Source organism: Bidens hawaiensis, unplaced genomic scaffold, assembly GCF_021521415.1.
Source record: "Bidens hawaiensis isolate Kalapana, Puna unplaced genomic scaffold, B.hawaiensis_p1.1 tig00046481_1, whole genome shotgun sequence".
Classification (NCBI taxonomy): domain Eukaryota; kingdom Viridiplantae; phylum Streptophyta; class Magnoliopsida; order Asterales; family Asteraceae; genus Bidens; species Bidens hawaiensis.
In genome coordinates, this window is record NW_027498299.1 from 42,767 (window position 1) to 59,987 (window position 17,221).

The following is a 17,221-nucleotide window of genomic DNA, read 5'->3' on the forward strand; positions in this document are numbered from 1 at the left end:
TTTAAATATCTTAATAATTAATACACCTTTAATATTATTTTTTAATTTCTATTTACGATTCTTAGAGCATCTCCATTAGGCAAGCGTAGCGGAGGGGCAAATTGGGGTGAATTACGACACGTGGCGCCCAGTCATCAAAGGGTGGTAATTTGTTTTTGAGGTGTAATGGTGTAGGGGCTACAAACTGGGTCCACAATATTTTTTTTTATTATTTTCTTTTTATAATTAAACTAAACAAATAAAAACCAAGAAAATTAAATAATAAAAAAAAATGTATTAAAATTAAAAAGAAATACAAAAAAAATACGTAACTAAAACAAATAAATAACTAAAAAAAAGATACATAACTAAAAAAACATAACTAAAAAAAATACTAATATCCATAATATTCGCGGATTTTTTCAACTCGTCGTCGTTGCAACAATGCGGCCTCTTCGAGTCACCTGGCCTCTTTGAGGAATTCGTATTCTTTACTCATTTCCCGCAATTCCATCATAGCGGCAATCTTTTCGTGTTGTTTGTTGGTTTCTCTCATGGTATCGTTGAGTTTCTCAGCAAAGTTTTGGTGTTTTTTTGATGATTTCTGTCATGGTAGCGGTGAGTTCCACGGGATTCGGTTGGTTCCGGTTGTTTGTAGGATTCATTTTGCTAGATTTTTTGAAGAATTTGGGTATGAATTGTGTATGAAATGGATATAAAATGGAGAAGAAGGTGTATGTTTATATATATATATATATATATATATTTATATATATATATATATATATATATATTGTTTTAATTAATTAAATTTATTTTTATATTTGACCGTTCAACGGTAATATTAATAAAATATTAATATTTTTTAAATATGCTGGGCGATAAGTTCCACCCGCCCCTTTTCTCCTAAAAATCGCCGGGGGTAGGGGAAGGGGGGCGGGGTTCCACCACATTGTCGCCACTTTTCGCCAAACCTTCGCCCCGCTACGTTTAGTCTTAGAGGAGATTTTTGACAACACCACAATTGGAATGCATAGATTCTTGAAGTTGGTTCTTGAACAAGATTTTTCGAAATACATGTTTATTCGGGAAAAGTGTAAGTGGGTGGGCCATGGGTTGGATATATTTAAAAAAAATAACATATTATTTGTATATGAATATAACACGCACATATATAAAAGGACATGTTTAAGATAAACTCAAAAAGAGTGAGAAATGAAGGAACTCTGCATTTTATATATAGGATAAATATTAAAAAAATAATTTTTTAAAAACACAATTTTACATAATATTTAGAGGTTTTTACAAATACACATGTAAAAGCCAATTTCAAAAAACATTTTTTTTAGTTAAAAAAACGTTAAAAAAGTATTTTTTACAAAATTATTTTTATTTATTGAAATGTATTGTACATGTATTTATAAGCAAAACGTCCGAAAAAGTTTATGTTAAACTAATTTTTTACATTTGAAATCGAGACTTATATTATTTTTTACATGAAAAATAAAAAGTTTTTAGTTCTTAAGTTTTTTTAAGTTTACTCTTGAACCTGCCCTTATATATATATATATATATATATATATATATATATATATATATATGAGAGAGAGAGAGTAAGGTTAAAATAAAAAAAATTAGATTCATAAAAAGTGTAGGAAAAGATCTTATCCTTTTGATTAAGATTAACACATAAGGGTTAGATTGACTACATATTGTTTTTAATAATTTTGGAATTAATTTGTAATTTATTATTATCTTCTCTCTCTAATTTTACAAGGGTGCTACTAAACGTACACCCCTTACACCATTTGTACTAAATATATACCCTCTTAAATTATTAGATAAATTACTATTACCTCTTAACATTATTTATATACATATTAGTCCCTACAACATTTTTTTCACTTAATAATCTCCACTACATATATCAAATTAAAAACTATCAAGTATTACTATTAATTTATTTTTTAGTATTAATATAGTAAATATTTATAATATCTTTCTTTTAATTTTAATATTATATATATTTATAATATCCTTATTTTATCTCTTTATCCTTTACAAAATCAATGTGAAACTCGAAAACCTAAAACCATAAACCCGAATACTAAACCCTTAACCCGAAACCCTAAACCTGAAACCCGAAAACCAAAACCTGAAACCCGAAAACCAAAACCCTAAAACCGAACCCTAAACCCTAAACCCTAAACCCGAAACACTAAACCCTAAACTCGAAATCATAAAAAAAACACAACTTGTAAAAAAAATAATATGAAATCCTTATTTTTGTGCTAATTTGGTAATTATATGATTTCAAGGGTTACATGAAAGTTGGTTTTTCCGCCGGGGGAGGGGGGGGGGGTTTGTTTGACAAGCAACCATCGGGAGTACGTTTAGCCTGACCCTTTTACAAACATCGTCTTTCTGGTTACAAGTCTCATCTAACCATTTTCCTACAAAAACCCAATAAATACACACACATCCAATGCCTTCATCATAAAATCATTCAATGGATGAAAAAATCTAAGTCCGCCTCCAAGCCCGTCAGCCGTGGTTGCCCCATCTCAAACCCTATGTTTCCGACCACCAAGGCTCAGATCTACAACCACTCTGTATCCTCCCTCTATGTCTCTTAATTAGTAAAAGAAAAGATCGACTATGTCGGATCTGTGTTGCCGTGGGTCATGAAAACGACGATGTTTATGAGTTGGGTTTGGTCTAATGGAAGCCATGGTTGACTGATTAGGTGAAGATTTTGGCTTTAGGTTTTTTGGAAGTGGAATTTGTAGTGTTTTTCATTTGGTGTTTCCCCAGGAGAACAAATGGTTGCAGATTTGCAGGTAATTACATGATTTTCATGGTGGTAGAAGAAATGGGTACCGGTGCATGAGTTTGATTTTTAGTCCAAGTAATTGGTGGGCGACTGTTTTCTCTCAAATTGAGATAGAATCCAAAACTTGTGGATATAATTTGTGGATGTAATTTTATTAACAGGTCGATGAGCATATCTTTTTTTTCTTTTTTTATTTAAAAATTAATATAGTAAAGATTCTTTAAATTGGAGTGTGTTTTAATTATTGGTGTTACGTCAATGTCAAAATCAATATAGTGGTGTTCATTATTGGTGTGTTTCTATTATGTTGTGTTTCTATAAAAAATAACATAGTGACCGGCATGAACGAACCAACAAAAATGTTGATATTTTGAATGTCTGCATAAATAAACATAACGAATCTACCAAAAAAATATGTATTTTGGAATTTTAGATTTTATCTATATTAAGATATGCCAATTATTAATTACATATTAATAGTTTCCATATGTAATATAACAGAGTATACGATATTGCCACTGTAGTGTTATAAAACAAGCATAAAAATAAAACACACGGAGAAAAATCACAACAGTGAACTATAACCATTGGATCATCAGATTCAACACTCAATATACCTTCCTACAATTCCTAGACAAACTTTATTTTTTAGTATAACCTCACTAGGTTTTATAAGAAGTAAATTTTTCCTAAGAAGTGTAGGAAGCCTGCTTTCACCATGAGATCGAATTAAACCCAACGCACAATAAACACAATTTTCATATCCACCGCTAGATCAACATATCTAATGCACAAGATTACTTCTTACATTTTTTATACAATCTCCACTTCTTATTATAACCCCACCCTTATATATATATATATATATATATATATATATATATATATATATATGGTGGAGTTAGAATAAGAAGTGAGTTATTTGTAAGAAGTGTGAGAAGTAATATCGGGCGTTGGATGTGATCATCTGATGGTAGATATTGTTAGTGTGTTTTTTGCTCGGTGTGTTTTATTTTGTTAGTTCGGTGTGTTTTTTGTTCGATGTGTTTTATTTTTTTAAGGGTAAAAACCACTTCTTACACTTTTTAGGATAGTTTTACTTCTTATTTTAACCTTGCTCTCTCTCTCTCTATATATATATATTTGTAATGCTTGAATTTCAAATTTAAATATTTAAAATATATCAAACAAATGGTATATAATTTTTTTAATTTTCTTCAAGATATGTGTTTTATTTTTTTAAGGGTAAAAACCACTTCTTACACTTCTTAGGATAGTTTTACTTCTTATTTTAACCTTGCTCTATATATATATATATATATATATATATATATATATATATATATATATTTGTAATGCTTGAATTTCAAATTTAAATATTTAAAATATATCAAACAAATGGTATATAATTTTTTTAATTTTCTTCAAGATATACAAATTTAAATTTCCATTTCAATGGAAAAAAAATACTTAAACTCTTAAACTTTATGTTTTAATTTTTTTCCTAAAACGAATTACAAATATTTTCTACATAGTAATTAAAATAAAGGACTTATAATTAATATAATTGTAAAATGTGATGATGACGTGATAAAGTGTCACGAACCTCTCTAGCCCAACAACAACTGCTCAAGCACAAAATCCAAATGGATCAATCGGCCCAAGCGTCACACAAGGAAGCCCAATAGATTTGTGGAAGTACATGATCGTATGGTTTCCTGATTTTACTCCTTATTTTACTAAGTCTTGGGAGCATTGGTATATTTTACTAGCCCAACAAATTTTTGGATTGCATGTTTAAATTCCAGTTTTGGATTATGAAAAATATCAAAAAATTGCCCCAATTATGGTCTTCTTTCTCTGAATTTCTTTGGAGTGTAGCCTACTAAAACAAGGCCTATCATCTTGGTGCTTTAATTCACGTCTCACCTTCCACCATGCCTCCTCGAAAAGATACGTCGGGTTCTGACGACCTAACCCCTACCATCACTGACCAACTCGGCCAACTCATTGCATTTTCGTCAGAAGCTACCACATTCCAACAACAAACCAACGCCAAATTAGCTGACCTGATTACCGCCACCGAAAACCTCAACATCAAACTTGATTCACAAACCTTTTCACCTAACTGAAATTCCCGACTCCTTACACACCGATGCCAATTTCGTTGATCGATCGTCCTGTCCATGACTGTTTTCATGTCGATCGTCCCGAGCCTAACCGTCAACCCCGCTACCCAAAAATCTCCCTTCCGATGTTTGATGGTTCCAATCCCCTCGGTTGGATCTACCAAGCAGACAACTACTTTGCCTACTTTAATATCCCACTGGCGGAACGCTTGTCCCTGACCGCTTTTCATTGCACCAGCGACGCCCTTTCCTGGTATCAAAGTCAACCCGATGTTTGATGGTTCCAATCCCCTCGGTTGGATCTACCAAGCAGACAACTACTTTGCCTACTTTAATATCCCACTGGCGGAACGCTTATCCCTGACCGCTTTTCATTGCACCGGCGACGCCCTTTCCTGGTATCAAAGTCAACCCGAAAATGACCTTCTGGGTACGTGGACTGATTTCAAACGTCAACTTGAAATTCACTTTGGCCCATCCTACTTTGAATCATGAATCCTACCTTTACAAACTTCACCAAACCTCCACATGTTTCTGGTTACCTCCTGGCTTTCAAAAGACTCAGCAATCGCATCACCGGTTTAACCCCACAATATTGTGTCAACTATTTCCTTTCGGGCCTTAAACCTGTGATCCAAACTGAAGTGGCTATTCATAAGCCAACTACTTTACCCACAGGCCTAGCCCGTATGATGGAAGACATATTGGCCCACCTTCCCAAACCTAAACCCTTTTACCCGTATAAATCCTCCTCTGTGTTAGCTGCTTCTAATTCACTGACACCCTCTTCCACCACTTCTTAATCGCCATCCACCACTTTCCCCACCCCACCTCCTACTTGCTCTCCACTGTTACCCACCCCCACTAATCCCCTGCCATTTCACAAACTTACACCTGAACAAATCCAACAGCGCCGCAAAGAATTCATATGCTTCCGTTGTCCGGCTCGTTACATTCCAGGTCACTCCTGTTCACCGCCGCAACATCTCCTTATCGTGGACCACGACGACTCTGAACCCTTGGAACCGGACCCCCCCCTCTTGACTCAACCGATATTTCCACACCAACATTCATATCCCTCCCTCAAACGGCCTTTTTCGGCATGTCCTCCCCACAAACCTTACATCTTACGGGTTTTATCTTAGGCAAACTGGTCACCGTCCTTGTTGATTGCGGAAGCACTAACAACATTATGCATCCGCGAATCGCTACCAGTCTGTCCCTTAACCCCGTTTCCCGTCATGATTGGAAACGACCAACTTATCCATTGTGAAGGTCATTGCCCATCTGTTCCGGTTAAACAACAAAATGCACACTTTGATATCCCGTTCTCTTTATTCAAAATTCAGGAGCCGGCATCGTTCTAGGTGTCACTTGGATGGGAAGTTTGGGATCCATAACCACTGACTTCTCTATACCCGAACTGTCATTCACCTTCAACAGTTCCACCACCAGCCTTCGTGGTGCCCTGCTGCATCAATCTGTTACACCCGGCTCACTGTCCTCCATGCTTCACCATGATTCGGTCACTTCTATGCACGCCCTGATCATGGATTCATCCCCCTCCGCCACATCATATCTACCACCCACTTTAGATCCTCAACTCACCCAATTACTTCAATCTTTTCCCACACTCTTTGAAACTCCCCCCAACCTTCCACCATCCCATCCCCATGATCACCAAATTCCATTGCTTCCCGACACAAAACCTGTCAATGTTCGGCCCTACCGGTATCTCCATTTTTAGAAGCAGATTATGAGCCAACTCATTTTTGAAATGCTTCATGACGGTGTGATCCGCCCTAGTTAGTGTTCGTTTTCATCACATGTGTTGCTCATTAAAAAGAAACACGGGACTTGGCGTTTTTGTGTCGACTACCGCGTCCTAAACGCGGTGACCATTCGTGATCCCTTTTCGATCCCCAGCATTGATGAATTATTCGATGAACTCCACAGTTCCAAAATCGTTTCCAAAATTGACCTTCGCTCGGGATACCACTAAATCCGTGTTGCTGGACCGGATATTCCCAAAACTGCATTTCGCACTTCCGATGGCCATTATGAATTTCTTGTAATGCCTTTTGGTTTCTCGAACGCTCCGTCTACCTTCCAAGCCATCATGAATAATCTGTTCCGACGCGTTTACGTCATTTCTTCTTAGTTTTGTTTGACAATATCTTAATCTAAAGTGCTAACCAATCGGATCATTACTCTCACTTGTAGTATGTTTTTGAAGATTTACTAGCCATCATTTCTATGCTAAGGCTTCAAAGTGTACCTTTGCAGTTTTTGACATCTCATTTTTGGGTTATAAAATATCCTATTTGGGTGTCTCTCCCAAGCAAGACAAAATTGATTCAATTCAACAATGGCCTACTCCTCACTCATTCACCACCTTGTGCGCCTTTCTCGGCCTTACGGGCTGCTATCGTCTTTTTGTTCCCAAGTATGCTCATATAGCCGCGGCTTTAACCGATATCTTGAAACAAAAAGAGTTTTCTTAGTCACCTGCTGCCAATCTGCTTTCATTACCTTGAAAAATCATATGCAGAACCTCATTACCCTTGCCTTAACTGATTTCAGTCAGCCATTCAATCTAACCACGGACTCTTCCAATTATGCAATCGATGCGGTCATATCCCAACAGAATCGACCCATCGCTTTCTTTTCAAAAACGTTGTGTGCCACGATAAAAAGGTTAATCAACCTATACCAAAGAATTGTATGCAGTCACCGAATAGATACGCAAGTGCCTTAAGTATCTTTTGGGTAGAAAATTTCTCATTGAACCGATCACTATAGCCTCAAACATCTACTCACGCAAACCATTCAAACCCCAGAGCAGCAGAAATGGGTCGCCAAACTCATCGGTTACTTTGAAATTCATTTCAAACCTGGTAAAGAAATCACCGTTGCGGACGCACTAAGTCGGGTTGATCTTCCGACCACGTTGGCTTTATCTCATTCAACAGCTTTATGGCTAAGTGAGACTTGCTCATATTTCGTCAACAACCCGAACAGTTAGCAGCTGGTCCATGAAATGACCGCTGATCCGTCAGCCTTTTCAGAATATGTTGTGCGTGATGGACTCATCTTCTTGAAAGGTCGCATCATGGTTCCTCCTCTAACCTCCATCCGTCACAACTTATTGGTTGAATTCTACTCTTCCATTTTAGGTGGCCATAAGGGTATTCATGCGACTTTCAAGCGACTTTCCACCTTCTTTACTTGGTTAGGCACGAAATTGGATGTGACCAAGTTTATCAAGGAATGCTCTATATGTCAGGCTATTAAAACCCCAACCAACAAACCTTATGGCCTTTTACAACCATTACCTATAACAACCAATGCATGACAAGATCTCTCCATGGATTTTATCACCAATCTACCAATTTCGAAAGGTAAGTCTAAAATATGGGTCATCGTTGATCGTCTATCAATGTTCGCTCAATTCATTCCGTTACCCACTCACTACACGTTAATCACCTTGGCCACGTTGTTTATGTGTGACATATACCGCTTACACGGTCTGCCTAAAACCATCGTGTCGTATCGCGATCCGACATTCTTGAGTCAATTGTGGAAAGCTCTCTTTAGACAAATGGGCACCAAATGTCTCCATTCTAGTGCCTACCACCCTCAAACGGATGGCCAAACCAAGATGCTAGGAAAATTACCTTCGTGCCTTCGTTTTTTACAAACCATCATCTTGAGAACGTTTCCAGTTTCTAGCTGAATTCTCCTACAACACCTCTCATCACACCGCCATCAACATGTCACCATTTAAGGCATTGTATGGTCATGATGTCAACACTATCCATGACTACACCACAGGTTCCAACCCTAACGCTTCCATAGATCTGTCTTAGGCAACCCATCAAACCATCTTGGCAACTTTGAAGTCTTCACTCGAACAAGCTCCTACTTGCATGAAAACACAGGCTAGCAAGAAACGTTTAGAGATGGAGTTCATGTTAGGTCACGATTTGGTTAGACTGACGCATATCAAAAGACCATGACATGATCAAGACAAAAGAGAAATAATCTAGAAGATTTGAAGTATTATACAAGATGGAATTTACCGCTTGGAGCATGTAATATCGAAATCCATAGGGATTTCGGTTGGCATGGTTATTAATACAGAAATCATGTTGATTTATGTTTGGGCTTTGTTTGGCTTGGTCATTGGGCCTCTTGTAAATGCTAACTATATAAATCATGTTAGGAGGGAGAAACAGATTATCTCTCACACACTTTCATAGCCACCGTATTCTAGATAGCATAATAGTCTTTATGAATTGGTTTGTGTATCTGACAATTTATTTGATAATAGAATCGTATGCATTGAATCCATATTAGGTCGTGTTCATTATATTTATATTGTTCTTCTATCTCGTTCTTGAATCACCACGGTGTTAGGATTCCGCATTAACATCGTGTTTGGGTTGATATCATACTGTAGTGATCTAGGTTCGAGACTTACAAGTGGTATCAGATCCTATTGACCTATTCTAGACTCGGTTGTGATATCAACGATTCAAAGTTTCTGGATTTCTGGTGAATTGTTCTTCGTGTTCATCGGAAGATTCAAAATTTTTGGGTTGTTGATTTGATTATTGGAGGAAAGAGTTTAATTTTGGTGTTTTTGGGAGATAATTATTTTGGGAAGATAACTGATTTAATTTTTGAAATTAATTCAAATCCCTGAGTTTTGGGATTTGATTTGTTTCCTAATTGATCAAGTCAACAAAGGTTCTCGGGTGATGTTGTTGAGTTTTCGGTTGGAAAATTGAGTTCTCGGTCCATAATTAGAGTTATCGGTCAGAGTTTCGGTCAAGACATTGAGTTCTCGGTCAATACTTCGAGTTCTCGGTCAAAATTTTTAGTTCTCAGTCAAGACATTAAGTTCTCGGTCAATACTTCAAGTTCTCGGTCAAAATTTTGAGTTCTCTGTCAAGTTTTTGAGTTCACGATCTTCGAATTCTCGGTAAAAAAAATTATTACTCAATGGATTCTCCACAAACTTTCTCAATGTTTAGAAGTACTCTTAATCAGTCTGTTCCCTCTTTAGTAGTATTTCAGAGCATGAGGAGTTCGCCTAAAGAGGTAGATTCAAATACACTAGAAAGTTCCAATATGGTAAGGGAGATTGAAAGGGTCAAATGTGAAAACTATACTCTTAAGAAAAACGAGAAACTGTATAAAGAAAAGATAGATTTACAACGTCAGGACATACGTAAACTTCAAGAAGATTTTAGTATAAAATGCTGTCACCACTTAGATGCCAAGAGGCGTATTGCTGAATTAACTGCCGATTTAGAAACATTCAAGTTGGAGATAGCAAAATAAACAAATAAATTCCATAATGCCGAGTTCAACTTCAAGAAGTTTGATGTTTCAAGTGAGGTGGTTGAGAACATGATTGCGTGTCAATTAAAGTATATAACTCAAAAGTGTGAGGGATTAGGATATGAAAAGGTGCCTCCTCCTTTTAATCATAACTATAGGAGTATGCCAGTAACTGAAGAGGAAGAGGCTAGGGAGGAGAAAATGAAATATGGTAAACAGGTTCAATCTGAAACTGTTGGATCAGGATCCCTAGAGGAAATCAAGCCTGGTCTTCAATGTGTTAACAATTTTGTTGCCTCTACTTCATGTGCTGAAAATGTTGACATTGAGAACTGTGATAGCAATAATGACGATCTTGAAGAGGTTTTGTATGAAAAGCTTTGCAAGGTTAAAAAAGGCCGAGAAAGGGCTAAGAAGCCTAAAAAGGATGACAGTTCACCATGTGTTGCTGGTATTAAAAGGATAACGTGTTACCTTTGTGGCACTCCGGGTCAAATAACCAGAAAATGTGTTCATCGGCTTTACGTACCCTATTATAAGAATAATCAAGGGGCTACATTCAGAGGAAAGTCTCAATCTAAGCCGATGAAATGGGTCTCACCTAAAGCATCAACGTAAGGGAATTCCAGAGTTACACCTTCTGATGGTGATTGAAACTTAGCAAAGTAAAAGCAGAGAATAAAGGTGTGCTTCGCATGTGGGAATGGTGGACATCTGGTGAAAGACGGTCAATAACGTACAATGAAAAGAAGATTGCTCAGGTGAAGATCACTCAAGGTTTCAAGGTTAACAGGCAGGTTTACACTTAAATGATTTTAAACATGGGAAAGGGAAATTCAATTTTACAAAATCAAACAGTGCTAAAAGTGTTGAGAGTTCTATTTCAACAAGTTCAACTCTAAAGTCTGTTCTTTCGTGTTTTACTAAACCAAAACAGATTTGGAAAGTTAAGACTCAACAAGCCGAACCTGTAAAATCAAATGTGTTCGTAGATGATGGTAAAGACATGAGTTGGAAAGAGGTCACATGTGTTGATGCTCAGGGGAATTCCAGGACATTAATGACTTGGGTCCGTATGTCCAATTGATCTCTATGCGTGCAGGAACAACCACAAAATCAATGTTGATTAAATGGGTTGTTCCAGACACATGAAGTTGTCGATCATGTCTGAGTAAAGATTCTGAAAGTTTTGAAAGCATCAGTCTAGGGAAGATTGTTGGGTCACGATTTGGTTAGACTAACGCATATCAAAAGACCATGACATGATCAAGACAAAAGAGAAATAATCTAGAAGAGTCGAAGTATTATAAAAGATGAAATGTATGGCTGGGAGCATGTAATACCGAAATCCATAGGGATTTCGGTTGGCATGGGTTAGCAATACAGAAATCATGTTGATTTCTGTTTGGGCTTAGTTGACCTTGGTCATTGGGGCTCTTGTAAATGCTAACTATATAAAGCGTGTTTGGAGAGAGAAACAGATTATCTCTCACACACTTTCATAGCCACCATATTCTAGAGTGCATAATATTCTTCGTGAATTGGTTTGTGTATCTGACGATTTATTTGATAATAGAATCGTATGCATTGAATCCATATTACTTCATGTTCATTTTATTTATATTGTTCTTCTATCTCGTTCTTGAATCACCAAGGTGTTAGGATTCCGCACTAACATCGTTTCTGGGTTGATATCATACTGTATTGATCCAGTTCGGGACTTACAAGTGGTATTAGAGCCTATTGACCTATTATAGGCTCGGTTGTGATATCAACGATTCAAAAATTTTGAATTTTTGGTGAATTGTTCTTCGTGTTCATCAGAAGATTCAAGATTTTATGGGTGTTGATTTGATTATTGGAGGAAAGAGTTTAATTTTGGTGTTTTTGGGAGAGAATTATTTTGGGAAGATAACTGATTTAATTTTTGAAATGAATTCAAATCCCTAAATTTCGAGATTTGATTTGTTTCATAATTGATGAAGTCAACAAAGGTTCTCGGGTGATTTTGTTGAGTTTTCAGTTGGAAAATTGAGTTCTCGGTCCATAATTAGAGTTCCGGGTCAGAGTTTCGGTCAAGACATTGAGTTCTCGATCCATACTTCGATTTCTCAGTCAAAATTTTGAGTTTTCGGTCAAGACATTAAGTTCTCGGTCAATTCTTCGAGTTCTCGTTCAAAAATTTGAGTTCTCGGTCTTCGAATTATCAGTAAAAAAATTAATTACTCCATGGATTCTCTACAAACTTTTTCAATGTTTAGAAGTACTCTTAATCAGTCTGCTCACTCTTTAGTAGTATTTCGGAGCATGAGGAGTTCGCATACAGAGGTAGATTCAAATACATTATCAAATTCCAGTATAGTAAGGGAGATGTAAATGGTCAAATGTGAAAACTACACTCTTAAGAAAAACGAGAAAATGTATAAAGAAAAGATAGATGCATAACGTCAGGACATACGTAAGCTTTAAGAAGATTTTAGTATAAAATGTTGTCACTTAAATGTGAAGAGGCGTATTGCTGAATTAACTATCGAGTTAGAAACATTTAAGTTGGAGATAGCAAAATTAAAAATAAATTCGATAATGCCGAGTTCAACTTCAAGAAGTTTGATGTTTCAAGTGAGGTGGTTGAGAACATGATTGCGTGTCAATTAGTTTAACTCTGGAAAATTCCCTTCCGTTGATGCTTTAGGTGAGACACATTTCATCGGCTTAGATCGATACTTTCCTATGAATTTAGCCCCTTGGTTATGCAAATAATAGGGTACATAAAGCCGATGAACACAGTTTTTGGCTATGTGACTCGTAGTGCCACAATGGTAGCACGTTTGCTTTTAACACCAGAAGCACCTAGTGAAGTGTCAACCTTTTTAGGATTTTTAGCCGTTTTTCGACCTTCTTTAACCTTACAAAGCTTTTCACATAGAACCTCTTCAAGATCATCATTTTGGCTATCACAGTTCTCAATGTCAACATTTTCAGCACATGAAGTAGAGGCAATAATATTGTTAACACATTGAAGACCAGGCTTGATTTTCTCTAGGGATCCTGATCCAACAGTTTCAGAATGAACCTGTTTACCATACTTCATGTTCTCCTCTCTAGCCTCTTCCTCTTCAGTTACAGGCATACTCGTATAGTTATGATTAAAAGGAGGAGGCACCTTTTCATATCCTAATGAAGGTGCGCATCGCATGTGGGAATGGTGGGCATCTGGCGAAAGAATGTTTATACCATACAATGAAAAGGAAGATTGCTCAGGTGAAGATCACTCAAGGATTCAAGGTTAACACGACATGTTTACACTTAAATGATTTTAAACATGGTAAAGGGCAATTCAATTTTGCAAAATCAAATAGTGCTAAAAGTGTTGAGAGTTCTATTTCAATAAGTTCAACTCCAAAGTCTGTTCTTTAGTTTTTTACTAAACCAAAACGGATTTGGAAAGTTAAGACTCAACAAACCGAACCTGTAAAATCAAATGTGTTCTTAGATGATGGTAAAGACATGACTTGGCAAGAGGTCACATGTGTTGATGGTCGACATTCATGACTTGGTTCCGTATGTCCAACTAATCTCTATACATGCAGGAACAACCACAAAATCAATGTTTATTAAATGGGTTGTCCCAGACACATGAAGTTGTTGATCATGTATGAGTAAAGATTCTAGAAGTTTTGAAAGCATCAGTCTAGGGGGAGATTGTTGGGTCATGATTTGGTTAGACTAACGCATATCAAAAGACCACGACAAAAGAGAAATAACCTAGAAGAGTCGAAGTATTATACAATATGAAATTTATGGATTGGAGCATCTAATACCGAAATCCATAGGGATTTCGGTTAGCATGGGTTATTAATACAGAAATCATGTTGATTTCTGTTTGGGCTTAGTTGGGCTTAGTCATTGGGGCTCTTGTAATGCTAACTATATAAAGCATGTTAGGAGGGAGAAACATATTATCTCTCACACATTTTCATAGCCATCATGTTCTAGAGAGCATAATGTTCTTCTTGAATTGGTTTGTGTATTTGACGATTTATTTGATAATAGAATCGTATGTATTGAATCCATTTTACTTCGTGTTCATTATATTTATATTGTTCTTCTATCTCTTTCTTGAATCACCATGGTCTTAGGATTCCGCACTAACATCGTGTATGGGTTGATATCATACTATAGCGATTCAGATTCGGGACTTACAGAGATGATTTCCATTTCAAAATTATCGGTCCAGACGGATGTCATTGGAAAACCATCCGAACACATAAGCTCCTTTACATGTGTCATTGTAGCATCGGTAGACAAAAACCATTGGCGGGAATCCAAATGTGTCGACGCCGATGGTTTTCAAATAATTACTTTTGAAATTTGATCAAATTTTGGCCTATTTTACACTCTCTTCTAATTTGGTTTATTTTAAAAAAAGTTTCCTTGTTTTTAATGATTATTTTGGTGATGGTATTAGGTACCATTTGCTTAATAGAATTCAATGAAATTTGGATTGGAGTTTAACAACATTTCATCTAAAGTTTTGTATGGTTGGTTGAAAATACGACTTCAATAAGTGAATTCTTTAACCTCTCTAATTATTTGTTTCTTATTTTCTATAAACTAAAATCAAAACTAAGAGAACGATAATTTAGTGATAATGAGCTTGAGAAATTTATGCTATGTTTGGCAAAAATAGCTGGTAACTAATAGCTATAACTGAAAACTGGTAGCTGGTAGCAGTAGCCGGTAGTTTTTTAAATATATTTATATATTTGGCAGGGTAGTTGGAGCTTTTAATAAAATATATAAAATAATCAAAATGAGCATAACTAAAAAAATAATAGTAAATGTATTTATTTTGTAAAGTTATTTAAGTAATTTAAAATTCTAAAAGCTTGTAACATTTTCTAAACGCTACTAGTAGGAGCTTTAAGCTTTATCTAATAACCTAAAAGTTTCAAGCTCCTTAAACCAAAAAGACTTTTAATTAAGTAGGTGTTTTTTCTTAAAATCATGAAGCTAGAAGCTCTTAATCAAAAACACCATTAATCAAATAGTAAAACACACAGGAATTAACAAATTCTATAATAAAAATAATAATAACAATAATAGTAATAATAATAATAATAAATCAAGATCTGTCGGTATAATTGGTTTTGCTATTTAAAAAGGATGGTGGCGCAACTTGTTACCCGCTTACCTTGAGTGAATGGTGATTGCGGCGATGAAGATGGGTTAATTCGATGAAGATGGGATAATTCTTATGATTCTTGTCCTAACCTGATCCAAACTCGTGACTCAATCCGAAAATTTTAATGTTTTGTTGTGAAAAATTTAAATAAAAAATAAAAAATATAAAATCATGGTCCTTCAACTAGAGGATTTTGTACGTTTAAAACATACCAGAAACAAAGCTTTGATTTCGACATTTGAAAGCTTCCCTACTTCTCCATCCATATCATCCTTCAGCCAGCTCAACAGGTCAGCACCATTGCCGAATTCATGTTCTTCAAGTAACTTGTCAAAGAACAAATCAAATCTTGCGTGTAGTTTCTTCATCTTCTTCGTAACGCCTTGCAGGTCCAGCCAGTCAAGCCCCGGGATGAAGTCACCGATGTTAAACTCTCCCGCCAACTCCATCAACTCCATTACCATATCTTTAAACTCGTTCGCCTTCCGTTCACCGTCGCCAATAACTCTCCTCCCTAACAACACTCGTGCTAATGCATTTGTGGTGCAAACGTTTAACACTTGACCTATTCTCACCGTTGATTCTCCGGCTCGCACCAAAACGCGCGCTAATATCGCCACCTCCTCCTCCCGAACATGACGGGAGTTAGCGAGTGCTTTGGGAGAAAAAAGTTTAACCGAGCAAATCTTCCTAAGCATCCGCCACCTCGTAGGGTGCAAACACTAGACGAAGTTCAAGTCGTGAGCCTTTATAAACTGTGCCGCAACTGATGCAGACGTGGCCACCACCACGTCAACTAAGCCGAACCGGAGGTGCATTAAGGGGCCGTGCTTTTTTTGCTAATGCGGCCAGTGATTGGTGCGGAATCCGACCTAGGTGTGGCAGGTTTCCGACGATCGGCCATGGGGCCGGGCCGGGGGGTAGAGGTTTACGGTGTTGTTTGCGGGTAAGTAGGACATAGGATAATATGAAGGCAGTGATGGAGGTGTAGAGCAGTAGGGATAGAATGCTCATTGGTCCGTCACTGGCCAAAATGAATACGAACTCTGATCGTCGGTTCCGGTTTTCATATGCTACTGTGTTTTAGTTCGGGTCGATTTGGTTTCTTGCATTTGCTCAGCTCTAAATGTAATTGTTGCAACGATTAAATCTTGCCCTGATCCATCATATCGCAGGGTTAGCTTGCATCTAGCACTCCAAAGACATTAAATATGGGCCTGATCCATCATCATCATCATCATCATCATCATCATCATCATCATCATCTCCCTCTTCAAAGCAAATGATGCATCATTTTAATTTCCATCTGCACTTTTGCATTCATTTTGCGAAGCTTGAATTACCACCCAAAGCTCATAGACTCACTTTCTTTCCTCAAAATCCACGATGTGAGGAAATGGTCGCACAAGTGAGAACAATTGCCACCATACTGAAGTGAGCGGCCAAAAAACTCGGTTAAAAGAAGAACCAAAAGAAACGAGAAACGTGTGAAATGTGAAAACTAGTCCCATGGAGCAGGAACCAGACTTACTTTGTAGATACATTTGATCAAAGTTGATGTTATAGGCTACAAGCCGAACAATCTCTCGAAAAAGATAGCAATGTATACTATGTTGTGAAGTTGGAGTTAGCAACATTGCGGGATAGGTTTGAACCCAATCTTAATAGCCTAACATTAGAAGAATCATCCTATGGAGATACATACAAGTGTTATTCCAAAAAGTGTCAACAAGCCTTTATCCTGTA

At 36.7% G+C, this 17,221-nt stretch overlaps 1 pseudogene across 1 annotated transcript in view; it reads right to left on the bottom strand.

Annotated features, from left to right (window-relative positions):
- LOC143596458 (flavonoid 3'-monooxygenase-like) overlaps positions 1–16,489 on the bottom strand; it is a 38,869-nt pseudogene extending 22,380 nt beyond the window's left edge. Inside the window, exon 1 of the transcript XR_013146714.1 lies at positions 15,688–16,489. The product of XR_013146714.1 is annotated as a flavonoid 3'-monooxygenase-like (transcript). The remainder of the gene's footprint in view (positions 1–15,687) is intronic.
- Positions 16,490–17,221: the final 732 nt, after the last annotated feature.